Source organism: Triturus cristatus, chromosome 2_1 (assembly GCF_964204655.1).
Source record: "Triturus cristatus chromosome 2_1, aTriCri1.1, whole genome shotgun sequence".
NCBI lineage: Eukaryota > Metazoa > Chordata > Amphibia > Caudata > Salamandridae > Triturus > Triturus cristatus.
This window is the reverse complement of record NC_140581.1, coordinates 964,409,498-964,423,666: the sequence shown is the minus strand read 5'-3', so window position 1 is coordinate 964,423,666 and position 14,169 is coordinate 964,409,498.

Sequence of the window (14,169 nt, the reverse complement as noted above, 5' to 3'; positions counted from 1 at the left end):
CACCATGAAGAGCAACACTGAGACTGTGATGGCATACACACAGACCATGGAGAGAAGGTGGGAGGGGGTCAGGGGCAGCTAACTGACCACACAGGGAAGGTGGGAGGGGCCATGGCAGCACAGAAGACCATGCATGGCAAGTGGGAGGGTTAGTGGCAGCACAATGGCTATGATGGGCAAGAAGGAGGGTGCAGGGGCATGCACAAAGGACGATGGAGGATAGGAGGGAGGGTCAGGACCTGTGCACAGACAAGAAAGTTCAGGGGAAGGGGCCTCACAACAGACCGCACGGGGCAGGCAGGAGGAGCAGTTGCAGCACAACAGACCAGGGAGGGCAGAAGGGTGTGGCAGTACAATGGACCATGTAGGACAGGGGGAAGAGGATAGGGGCATGGCATGTGGACAGGCAGGGCGGAGGTGGTAGGGACAGGTTACAGTCATCTGACAATGCTAGGCAGGTGGGAGGGGAGTGGCAGCTCAACAGAACACTCAGAGTAGATAGGAGTGGCAGGTCCATGGAACATGGTGGGCAAAAAGTATGGAGCAGGGGCATGCACAAAGACATCGGAGGGCAGGGGGAAGGAGAATAGGGGCAGCAAGCTAAGCACAGAGTTTAAGCAGGAGGTCAATGATGGGGCATAGAATTAGGCAATGGAGGGCAGGAGGAGTGGACTGGTACATCATACTAAATTGAGGACAGTGGCAGCACATCAGACCATGCATGGCAGGAGGGAGGAGGCTAGTTCATGGATTCACACAACAGAGGATAGGGAGGAGGGGGATGGGGCAGCAAGCTAACTGTTCAGAGAAGGCAGGTATTAGGAACTTTATTGTTTTTAAAACGTGTGTCTGTGCGAACTACTTAAAATATGAACAAGTATGCAGCATAATCTCACTTTTATTCAGGAAGAAGAGGACGTTTGTGACTGTGACTCCGGGCTCACTTGTCAGAAACACCCCCTGACCCTCCACACCCTATCGCAAAATGTAATGCCCGTGAAAAGGGTAGGTGAACACAGTGTTATATAGAACATAGTCCTGAGAGCACGATTGAAAATGAAAACTAGATATAGTGTATGGTATAAACTATGCACCAAAAAGTGTGATATAAGATGAACCGGGCGTGAAATATAATATGCAATACATTGTGCGCAATTACAGATTCATTGGAGAGAGCGAGATAGCACAGACACTAGCGCGTGCTATGCGATATGCGCCTTGGAGTGTAATATGCACAGGGCAGTGTTGTGTAACTTAACTAGTCTCTAAAGTTGTAATATAAAATATGTGCTGAGGAGTGTAACGCTGCATATGCACTGTGACAAAGATATGGATCCCAGATTGTAATATGTATGGCATAGCACTGTGCGTTATAACATAGGCATCGAGGAAGGCACGTTAGATGGGGCAATATAACCTGTGCGAAGACAAGTGTGGCATGACATATTCACGGGGTGGTGTTACAGTGCACATGGGCTAGAGAGTGTCATAGCATATGCACTAGCTAGTGGAATACAACACAGAGGTGTGTGGCACTCAGCAGGCAATGGTGGGTGTAACACAGCATTGGGCTCTGCCAGGAGCGCGCTGTGACTCTCAAGTGATGTTCGTCCCCTTTCCAGAGAGTAAAATAAAAAGTATTACACATCTGGCAGTGGATGTGTGTTTTATTAACCGTGAGGGGAGTTTCTTGCACAGTTTTGGTCGAATTTTTGTCGAATCCCTTTTGAATGGCTTGGTGTGCATGTGTATTAAATGTGCCCGTAAATAGCTACCCATGTTTGTATAAATAAACGACTAGGGTGTCTACCGGGATTAGGCACGGTAGGGCATCAGACATGTCATAGCTTCACTAGTGGTGTAAATACATTCCACATGGATTCATTGTATGCATAGTCGCCTTTTAATGAATATCACGCAAATCGTCATGGTGATAGGTATGTACGGTTTGTCCAGCATGTCCTAGGTGTGTCTATAAATATATATTTTTTAAAAATAATAAAAAACAGTGGCCGGCCCTGGGGATTGGGGTCAAAAAAATATAATTAGGAGACAGGCCCTGGGGGATGGGGTCATCAGGGCCAATAAATTAGAATAAGAAGGGGAACCACACAGCCCCCCTTCTTAAAAAATTAAAATAAATAAAAGACTGGCATCGTGCTGGAGGCTACACCCCCTCCTTGCAGCACTCTGCAAACGCGCCCCCTGGCGAATTGTAAGTTTGGGAATTAATTCCTCTTCAATACTGAGGGCCCCTGAGGGCCAACTAGCCCAACAGGCATCTCCAGTATGCGCCAGGGAGCTGTGCTGCAGACAGGTGTTCTGAGGCCAAGCCCCTTTTTACACCTCTCTGCAACGCAGCTCTGTGGCGCTTACTGGAGGTACCTAGTGGTCTAGTTTGACCCTAGGGATCCTTAGGATTCAAGGGGACTTAATCTCTCAACTTAGAACAACCACAGGGCGCGTTTACACAGTGGTGAAGGGAGGGGACGGGGCCTGAGGTGACGTGTGTAAACACGCACTATGGCACGTTTTAAATTGGGGATATAATTTCACTTTAATACTGAGGGCCCCTGGGGGCTAACTAGCCCACCAAGTGCTTCCAGTAAGCGCCACTGAGCTGCATTGCAGAGAGGTGGTCCAGGCCGTGCCACTTTTTACACCTCTCTGCAACGCAGCTCTGTGGCACTTACTGGAGGTACCTAGTGGGCTAGTTGGACCCTAGGGACCCTCAGGATTCAAATGAACTTAATCTCCCAACTAAAAACGGACACAGGGCGTGTTTACACAGTGGTGAAGGGAGGGGACGGGGCCTGAGTTAACGTGTGCAAAATTGCCCTGTGGCCTGTTTTAAGAGGTAGTTTTAATCCCCCTGCCCTATTATATACTAGGGGCTTACAGAGGAGGTCATGCTAATCACAGGGGGACCCCAACGCATAATGTTTCCTAGTGTATGTAGGTGTTTTCACTGTATTCTAAGTGTCTTTTAACATAGCACTGGCTCTAGGACTGGTTAGTCAGACTCAGTTACCATCAGTATCCGTCTGAAAAAGTTGAGGGTACAGGATGATTTTGCAACAAGGCTTCTTTCTGCTCTTCTTTTTGTTCTTTCTGCACGTTATCCTTCTTCCTGCACTTTTCTTCGTCTTTGAGGACTTCTGTTGCTTCTTTCTGCACTTCTTTTTTTTCTTTCTGTGCATTTTTTCTTCATTCTTCACATGTCCTATCTCTGTAGGCATAGTTAGAAATTAGCATTTAAAAAACCTTTGAAATTCACAGAAAAAACCATAGGTTTCAGGCACGTTATAGTTAGGAATTAGCATTTAAAAAACCTCAGAAATTCACTGATAAAAACATAGGTTTCAGGGGTGTTATAGTTAGCTGGACTTTTCACTTGTACAAAACCATTGAAATTCCCCTGTTATAGTTAGTTCAGCTAACTATAACTCGCGCGCCCGCAATGCACTGCTGATGACATCACATATTACATCACTGAATTACTGAAGAGGTTGTTGTAACTGGTATTGGTATGTCCATTGTTTTGAAAATTGTAGTCTCTATTTTTGAATGTGTGTATCAAAGGTTATATTAGGGTGAGAGGAGGTCTGCCACTCTATCACAAGGATGATGTCATCAGTGATGTCATCAGTGATGTCATTTGAGATGTCATCAGTGATGTCATGAGTGATGTCACTGACCATGTCATGAGTGATGTAATATGTGACGTCATCAGCAGTGCATTGCGGGCGCGCGAGTTATAGTTAGCTGAACTAACTATAACGGGGGAATTTTAATGGTTTTGTACAAGTGAAAAGTCCAGCTAACTATAACACCCCTGAAACCTATGTTTTTTCAGTGAATTTCTGAGGTTTTTTAAATGCTAATTCCTAACTATAACGTGCCTGAAGCCTATGGTTTTTTCTGTGAATATATATATATATTCACAGAAAAAACCATAGGTTTCAGGGGTCTTATAGTTAGCTGGCCATTTCACTCGTACAAAACCAAAGAAATTCCTCTGTTATAGTTAGTTCTGCTAACTATAACTTGAGCGCCCGCAATGCACTGCTGATGATGTCACATATTGCATCATTCATTACATGGTCAGTGACATCACTGATGACATCATCCAGTGAATGTGGTTTAGCTTGAAATTTGTATGTATGTATTATATATATACCAATCTGTATTGAAGATTGAGTGGATATATAACTGTCTGGATGGAGGATTTAGTAGCCGTCTGACTGTCCGTTTAAGTGAGTAATTAAAAGTGTCTCACTTAATACATGTATAACATGCTGCATCAGTTGGTCACTAACTACATGAGTGTGTATATTAGTTATTGATTAGTTGGGTGAGTATTTGTATGGGACACTGAGTTTGTGTGTGGTTGGATGGGGTGTGTGTAACTCTGCATAGATGTGTGAATGGTTGATTGACTAGGTGTATAGGTTTAAGAGTGCATGTGGAACAGTTGTTTGGGTGACTGAGTGTATTTATTTGTGTGTTGGTGAGCGAATATATGTTTTAGTTGTACATCTTCAACAAAGTAACAAAACAAGAGGCATTGTATGTGAGAGTTGGTGTATATAAATAAGTATGTGTAAGAGTCAGTGATTGTGAGAGTAACTATATGAATGAGTGTATAATTGTAATGGTGATTATTTAACATATTAACTATGAGTTACTATGTGTTTGAATAAATGAGGTGTTGTTGGATAATTGTGTAAGTGAGTAAATGTAAGTGTGATTAATTATTTTCATGAGTGAGTAGGATGGCTGCATAACCGACTAAGATGACTGCTGATGTGTCAATGTCTATATATGTGTATAAGTGCATTTGATAGTGTTCTATTAATTAGTGACTGTATGTATAAATGATTCTGTTGTTGAATGGGGAGTTGTGTGTGCAGAGTAAGGCATCAGTGAGTGGGTATGCAGTAACTGGTATTGGTGTGTCAATGGTTTCAAATATGGTACTCTGTATTTTACAGTGAGTGATGAAAGGTTATATTAGTGTATCATGAGGTGTATCAGATTTTCACGTGGATGATGTCACCAGTGATGTCATCAGTGATGTCATTTGAGATGTCATCAGTGATGTCATCAGTGATGTCACTGACCATGTCATGACTGATGCAATATGTGACATCATCAGCAGTGCATTGTGGGCGCGTGAGTTATAGTTAGCAGAACTAACTATAACGGAGGAATTTCTATGGTTTTGTACGAATGAAATGGCCAGCTAACTATAACACCCCTGAAACCTATGGTTTTTTCAGTGAATTTCAAAGGCTTTTTTAAATGCTAATTTTTAATTGTGATAGTAATTATACCTATTTCTTTGTACTGATTTTCTACAGTTTTTTAACTGTTTATAAATATTTTATTCATTAAATAACATTATATATTTTTCCGAAAATTGCACACACAAAAAAAAAAGAAATGAAATATTGATTAATTTTTTTGTTTTCATTTTTTATTTCAATATATTTATATTATTTTCTTTAATAAAAAAAGTCCAATTTTTTTCGGAGTCGCACACTCAAAGCGTACACATCACGGTGGGTGCGCGGATTCTAGCCATTTAGCCAGGATTTTTAGAAAAGTCGTGAAGGATCCGCGTACGGTGTGCAACGGATGCGTGTTTTTCACTTAAATCATATACATTTAATATTACGTGATGTGCGCGATTGGTATGCGACCAGTCCGCAACTCCTGCTCCCGTGCATTCGCGACACATGCGCATTACGGTACAAGATGCTTGCACGGTGGAGGGTCCCGCGTGACGTCATATACGTGCTACGGTGAATTGGGTGCGCAACTCCCGCAAAAAAATTGTATGTTCCAAAATGATATGTATGTGTCTTTAATATGCATATTAGGGCAAGAGATAATCTAAGATATTCATAAAAATAATATATTTGTACTTATAATAAACTTATATTATTTTTAAATATATTTTCGCAAAGTCGGGTGCGTGCATCGTGAGCGTAGAGAACCAGGTCAGCAGAGCTGCTGTAGAGCCAGAGAAACCAGGTCAGCAGAGCCATTGTAGAGCCAGAGAACCAGGTCAGCAGAGCTGCTCTAGAGCCTAAGAAGCAGGTCAGCAGAGCTGCTCTAGAACCAGAGACCCAGGCCAGCAGAGCTGCTCTAGAGCCAGAGACCCAGGTCAGAAGAACTGCTTTAGAGCCAGAGAACCAGGTCAGCAGAGCTCTTTAGAGGGAGAGAACCAGGTCAGCAGAACTGCTTTAGAGCCAAAGAACCAGGTCAGCAGAGCTGCTGTAGAGCCAGAGAACCAGGTCAGCAGAGCTGCTTTAGAGCCATAGAACCAGGTCAGCAGAGCTGCTCTAGAGGCAGAGAACCAGGTCAGCAGAACTGCTTTAGAGCCAGAGAACCAGGTCAGCAGAGCTCTTTAGAGGGAGAGAACCAGGTCAGCAGAGCTGCTTTAGAGCCAGAGAACCAGGTCAGCAGACCTGCTGTAGAGCCAAAGAAACCAAGTCAGTAGAGCTGCTTTAGAGGGAGAGAACCAGGTCAGCAGAGCTGCTCTAGAGGGAGAGAACCAGGTCAGCAGAACTGCATTAGAGCCATAGAACCGGGTCAGCAGAGATGCTTTAGAGCCAGAGAACCAGGTCAGCAGAGCTGTTGTAGAGCCAGAGAACCAGATCAGCAGAGCTGCTCTGTAGCCTAAGAACTAGGTCAGCAGAGCTGCTCTAGAGCCAGAGAACCAGGTCAGCAGACCTGCTGTAGAGCCAGAGAAAGCAGGTCAGCAGAGCTGCTTTAGAGGGAGAGAACCAGGTCAGCAGAGCTGCTTTAGAGCCAGAGAACCAGGTCAGTAGAGCTGCTCTAGCTGACACTGACTGACTGACACTTAATGACTGACTGACACTGACTGATTGACACTGACTGACACTGATTGACTGGCACTGAATGACTGACACTGACTGACACTAATTGACTGACACTGACTGAAAGACACTGACTGACTGACTGACACTGACTGACACTGATTGACTGACACTGACTGACATGGACTGACACTGACTGACACTGATTGACTGACACTGACTGACACTGATTGACTGACACTGACTGACATGGACTGACACTGACTGACTACTCTCTACTACTCTACTACTCACTCTACTACTCACTTTCTACTACTCTCTCTCTACTACTCACTCTCTACTACTCTCTACTACTCACTCTCTACTACTCACTTTACTACTCTCTACCACTCACTCTCTACTACTCTACTACTCATTCTCGCCTACTCTCTACTACTCTCTCTCTACTACTCACTCTCTACTACTCACTCTACTACTCTCTACTACTCACTCTCTACTACTCTCTCTATTTCTCACTCTCTACTACTCTCGCTACTACTCACTCTCTACTATTCTCTACTACTCACTCTCCACTACTCACTCTCTACTACTCGCTCTCTAGTACTCTCTACTACTCACTCTCTACTACTCACTCTCTACTACGCTACTACTCTCTACTACTCTCTCTACTATTCACTCTCTACTACTCCCTCTCCACTACTCTACTACTATCTACTACTCTCTCTACTACTCACTTTCTACTACTCTCTACTACTCACTCTGCAACTCTCTACTTCTCTCTACCACTCACTCTCTACTACTCTAGTACTCACTCTCTGTTACTCTCTCTACTACTCACTCTCTACTACTCACTCTACTACTCTCTACTACTCACTCTCTACTACTCCCACTCTACTACTCGCTCTCTACTACACTCTACTACGCACTCTCCACTACTCACCCTGTACTACTCACTCTCAACTACTCTCTACTCCTCACTCTACTACTCACTCTCTACTACTCTCTCTACTTCTCAGTCTCTACTACTATCTCTACTACTCACTCTCTACTACTCTCTACTACTCACTCTACTACTCACTCTCTACTACTCTCTACTACTCACTCACTACTACTCCACTACTCTCTGCTACACACTCTCTACTACTCACAATCTACTACTCTACTACTCTTTACTACTCTCTCTCTACTACTCACTCTCTACTACTCACTCTCTACTACGCACTCTCTACTACTCTCTACTACTCACTCTCTACTACTCTCTCTACTACTCACTCTCTACTACTCACTCTCTACTACTCACTCTCTACTATTCACTCTCTACTACTCTCTCTCTACTACTCTCTACTACTCACCCTCTACTACTCACTCTACTACTCACTCTACTACTCACTCTCTACTACTCTCTACTACTCTCTACTACTCACTCTCTACTACTCTCTCTCTCTTACTCTCTACTGCTCTCTTCTACTCTCTCTCTCTGCTACTCACTCTCTACTACTCACTCTCTACTTCTCTCTACTACTCACTCTCTACTACTTACTCTGCTACTCACTCTCTACTACTCTCTACTACTCTCTACTACTCACTCTCTACTACTCACTCTCTACTACTCACTCTCTACTACTCTCTACTACTCACTCTACTACTCTCTACTACTCACTCTCTGCTACTCTCTCTACTACTCTCTCTACTACTCTCTACTACTCACTCTCTACTCTCTATTACTCACTCTCTACTCTCTACCTCTCTACCTCTCTCTGCCTCTCTCTCTGCTACTCTCTACCTGTCTACCTCTCTACCTCTCTACCTCTACCTCTACCTCTCTACCTCTACCTCTACACCTTTACCTCTCTACACGCACACATATGCACATATATATATGCATATATATGCATGTGCATTTATATATATGTATGTATGTATATATATATATACATACATATATAAACATATATATATAGTCTGCATATCTATATAAATACAAATATAAATGCATGCATACATATATATACATATATATGCATACATATGCATGCTATGTACATGAAAGTTGGAAAAACACTAATACAAGCATAGATAAAACGCATCTTAATTACAAACAGAATTGCTTTAACTTAAACGAGGGCGAGACCTATTGCATTTTCAATGCTTGTTTACTTTGGTTCCATCAAGAAGGCATTCAGATGTGACACACATTTGCCATAAATTCTGAATGTTAGCACTCTAGTTGCTCATTAGATCACTGTAGTAAAGCTACTGCTCACCAGGGAAGTCTGCTGCTGGTATTGAAAGTGCATGTTTCAGTCTGCATGTCATACTTTTTTAATGAAATAGAAGAGGATTTGAGAAGTCAAAATGTGCCCTAATTTTTCTTTCTGCTGCACTAATCATACTTTCTATGGCAAAATGAACCCCCTCATGTTGTTCCTTTTTAAATTAAATGTTTTAAGAGTTACCACTTTATTCCAATCAAGATGGCTTCAGGTGTGCCATACGTTTGTCATAAGTAGGACTGTTAGTGCTCTAGTTGTTCTTTAGAACACTCTGGGAGGCTGCAGTAGAACACAAAGGAATCAACTGACAGTCTCGGCCATTGTTGGATGTACATGTTTTACTGAGAATGTCAGACTTCATTCTCACATGACTGAGAAAGATAATGTGAATTTACAGAAAATATGCTCTCAGTTTAGCTTATAGATCACCTTCCAAACCTCTGAGGGAAAAGCATGGGAAAATAGTTTTCTCTCAAACATGATTCATGATATCCCAGCAGAAGGCTTTTTCACCTACCACCAGTAGGTAATATATATATATCTATATCTATATATATATATATATATATATATATATATATATATATATATATATATATATATATATATATATATATATATCCACATTCACTGCTTGTGTAAGACCCGCCGCTGCTCCAATCCAGAGGCTTGCTCACCATGTACTATATATACACTTATGCACATTGTACTCACATGTAGCACAAAAACCGCTGGACGGATGTGAATGAAATTTGGCAGGAATATAGATTATGGTGTGTAGATGACCCTTTTGGTACTACAGATGAGCATTTTTTAAGTTATTATCTATTTTAACTTAGTGATATCTGTTATTGGCGGTATTTTGTGAAATTTTGCTGTAGTTCGCAGAAGTACCACGGTACATAGCGATAACAACGCATTATATGATTGGCTAATGATGCCTTTACAAAAGTCAAAGACAGCCATGTTGTTTTTAGGAACACTTTGGCTGTGTCCTGCCTTATGCCCTTTCATATAGGTAAGTATTAAGTCTGATATATTTCCCTTACATATTACCATTATAATAAAGCGGTAATAGGTAGGTAAAATATTATTTATGAGTTTCTACATATTTTAAAAAACAATGCACAGAGTACCACAGTGTTGCAGTACTTAATTTTTTTTTTTAAAAAACTAAATATTTGTAAAAAATTCAAAATACACTGTACTGCATTATATTTACATGCACAGTGTACTACAGCATATTTTCAATTTTTAACATATTTAAATCTTCACCAAAAAGTTGACACAGTACTGCAGTAATACCTAAACATTATTGTGCTATTTATAAAAGTTTTTAAAAAACGTGCAGTTCTCCATAAACTACTGGAAAAATAAATAAAAAATTATAAATACATTTCTCTAAGTGTTATCGCTTTTATAAAGTGATAATAAGTAGGGATAACTATAAAGCATAATACAAACTTATAATTAAGCCCCTAACCCATAAGGCAGTGAAAGTGTATTGAAAACTACAAGGCAGCCTTTTACTTTTTGTAAAGATAGCATTTAGACATCAGATACTGCATTGTTATCAGCATGTACCACAGTATACCACGAAGTTACTGTGGAATACCATGGCACAATATGATACTAAGGGGCCTATTATGATTGCGGGCGGATCACCACGCCGGCCCGGCGGTGGCGATCCACCCGCCATCTGTACTTGATTTACCCCCACCATATTAGTATGCAGACCGGAAAGACCGTCCTCCACTTTTCCGCCGGCAGGCAATTGTTACGATTGCCTGTTGTGTGGATCTGGGGCATAATATGGTGGCGGTGCCAAGCAGGCACCTCCACCGCCATACATATTATGATGGTCAAATTTAAAGGCCTTTCCAAGGCGGCGATGCTGCCATGGAAAGGCCGGCGGGCATTGCTTTGGGGGCCTGTTACGGACCCCCGTGGGGGGCTGCACTAGGGGGGTACCTATGGTACCCCCTACCTACATTGCCATACATAAGGTGGCAGGCAATGCGTTGTTCCTGTCAGATTGTGCATGGCAATGCATACCATGCACTTTTAACATAGTAGACGGAGCGGCACCCAGCAGCACCATCCACAATGTTAAAGGCCAGAATGTGCCCGCCAGTGTGGCGGGCGCATCCTAATTGGCCTTGTGGGACCGCCGCACCTCTGGCGGTCAGTCCCATTTTCCATTACGGTGTCCGTCCGCCATCGTAATGGGGCCCTAAGTACTTTAACACTTAGAACTTTGACACTACTTACACTATTTGCACCTATTACCAAAAATATGCATTTACATCTCATAATCTATATTCCTGGCACATTACAGCTACATCCCTTCTCCCACCTTCATTCTATATCTATTTCAAGTACCTCACTCCACTCTATGCCACTCCACTCTAATCCACTCCACTCTACAGCACTCCACTCTATGTTATTACACTCTACGCCACTGAAGAACCAGAACTCTTTGGGTCTGGCGGCGCAGGGTACGCCCAAGTCTCCGGAGTTCTCCTGCTCAGCTACACAGAGACACGGGACACTCTGTCGGCGTTAGAAGATCAGATTTATTTAGCTGCAGCTAGTACAGTTATCCTAGAAGTACACAAAGTAGGTTCTCAGGAGACTGCCACTTCACTCTGTGGCGCACAGGGTTTTATACTATACAAGGTTCAGAAACATTTACCAAAAGCACTCCCAGAATACACAAGAAAGAACCAATAAGGAGAGTTGGAAAACGGGATAGAACCAATAGGAGGGATTGGAAAACAAAAGTGTCAGATGACTCGAAGAAACCTCTCCTCCAATCATGTTTGTCACCCCTCCCTCAAGATAATTTATTAACAGATTCATAACTAACTTGCAGGTAGCGAGATACGTTTGTGTGTGTTGGAGGACAGTTGTGAAACGAGAGAATGCTAGCAGAAGGCAGTGAAGGCCAGGGGACAAGATAAAGTCAGAAAAGAATGGTGTGAATCAATAGATAGTTGAGACAGGGATTAGGAAAGCCAGACAGGGATTAGTGTACTCGGCCAGTCCTAACACCATCTTTGTAAATAGAGTGATGGCAACATAAAAATGGCGGCGGAGCACAAAATTGCGGGTTGATTCGATCGCGATCAGAAATCGAAGTTCCTCAGACCCTCCTTTTGCCAGAACTCAGGCAAGATAGACTCATGCTAATCTGAGTCAATGTCGATAGTCAGAAGGTCATCGAGTTGTTGCTGTAACATCATTCTTATGTTTTCTGTTACTTGTGGTTTGGGTTTTGGAATGCACATAGTAGCACAAAGGTCACAGATAGCGGGACCACAGTGCATACAAAGGCAACAGGAGAAAATAATGGTCAGAATTATACCAAGAAATGTCAATGCTTTCCAACCCCATTTGGACAGTAGTCCCCAAAAACACTCCGTAAAAGACCAATCTCCTTCGTCCTGGTGAATAGACTCAGAGATTATGTGCAACTTGGAGATAGCTTGGTATACTGTCGGAGCGTCATTAGGTACGAAAATACAGCAACTTGACCCGATCAATTTGCACACTCCACCACGATCTGAGAGAACAAAATCTAAGGCAACTCGATTCTGTAAGGTCATAAGACGATCCGCCTGTAGTTCTGCCGTGATGTTACTCAAGGCTCCTACAGTGATGTCTATTGTGGTCTCTACGACACAAACCAGTTGCCTTATATTTCTACTGTTGGCCATTGGACCCCAGAAAGGAAGAAATCTTTTGAGGAAATCTCCTCCCTCTTGTCCTGCTGTGTCCTTCGAATCGATAATCCCTCTGCCGTATCTGGTTCGATGATGGTTTGCGGAAGCGGTGTAAGTAGGGGGAAGAAGAAAGGCTATATAACAAGTACCGGAGAAACCCGTTGGTAACCATGTATAAGCTCTGTTATAGCAAATGAAATAGGTGCCTTGAGACGGTACTAGAGGAGGCGAGTTCTGAGAGGAATAAACGTATGTGTAGGAGCAGTCATTCCTTTGTATAGTGTCGGAAGAGCGATCGTTTATCTGTAAGCAGAAGTTGCCCTGATGTGGTAAAGTCCAAATCGGTGAAGACTTTCCTTTCTTAACTTTATCACTAAGACTGGACATATATTGGGTGACATTCCAGTTGGTGTATGCCTTTCTTTCGTCAATGGAGATTTTACTATTTTCCATGATTTTAGCCATAGCTACCATTCCCTTAATCAAAGAACTATGACTAAAATCAGGATCGCTAACATGTGAACTAATAGATTGTCTGAATTTGCTTTGATAAGCATTGGAGAAGATGACGAAATAAGCCCAAGCAGAACCCTCATAAGAAAACGGGAGAACTAAATATGGCATTCCTTTCTCTGTGGTGTGTGGCATACGTCCACACACCCAACAATCAGTCGTATTGACCACTAACTGATGCTGATGTAATAACTGGATAAAGGAATTGTTATAATATTCAGTTCTTCTAATGAGTTCATGTTGAGGAAGAGTATGAAAGAGATGTGGAGAGACAGTTGAAGAAGACGAAGAAGGAGAAGGAGATGTAACTTTTGGCTGCAGAGCATAAATATTCCAACTTATGAACGCCAAAACAATACACAATATTATAATAACACATAAAGTTATACTGAAACGACTGTACATTATTTTACAGGATTCTTTCTTTATTTCTTCTTTTCTCTCTCTTTTGCCTAGTGTAGTTTCCATCTTACTAATGGATGCTCACGGCAATCTTCCTCAATCGCTAAATCACGATTGTCTACCGTCCTATGACACTGTCAAGTCCTGCAGGCCTATTGCCACTACTCAGGTCGTGATTCAGAATCCTACCGTGACCCTGCAACCGGGACAGAATACTACACAGGAGAGAAAATTCTTAAGTGTTCTTTGGGTTATGTCTTAAATGGTATCGTTCCTTCCCAAGTACGCTTTGGTCTTGGAACAATGTTCGTGGATTAGTCGTTTCTAAGCGACGATGTGGTGGTATTGCTTCTTGCAAAACATTGTCGTCCTCTTTCTCAGACAGTGTGTCATTCAGGTGTGCATCGC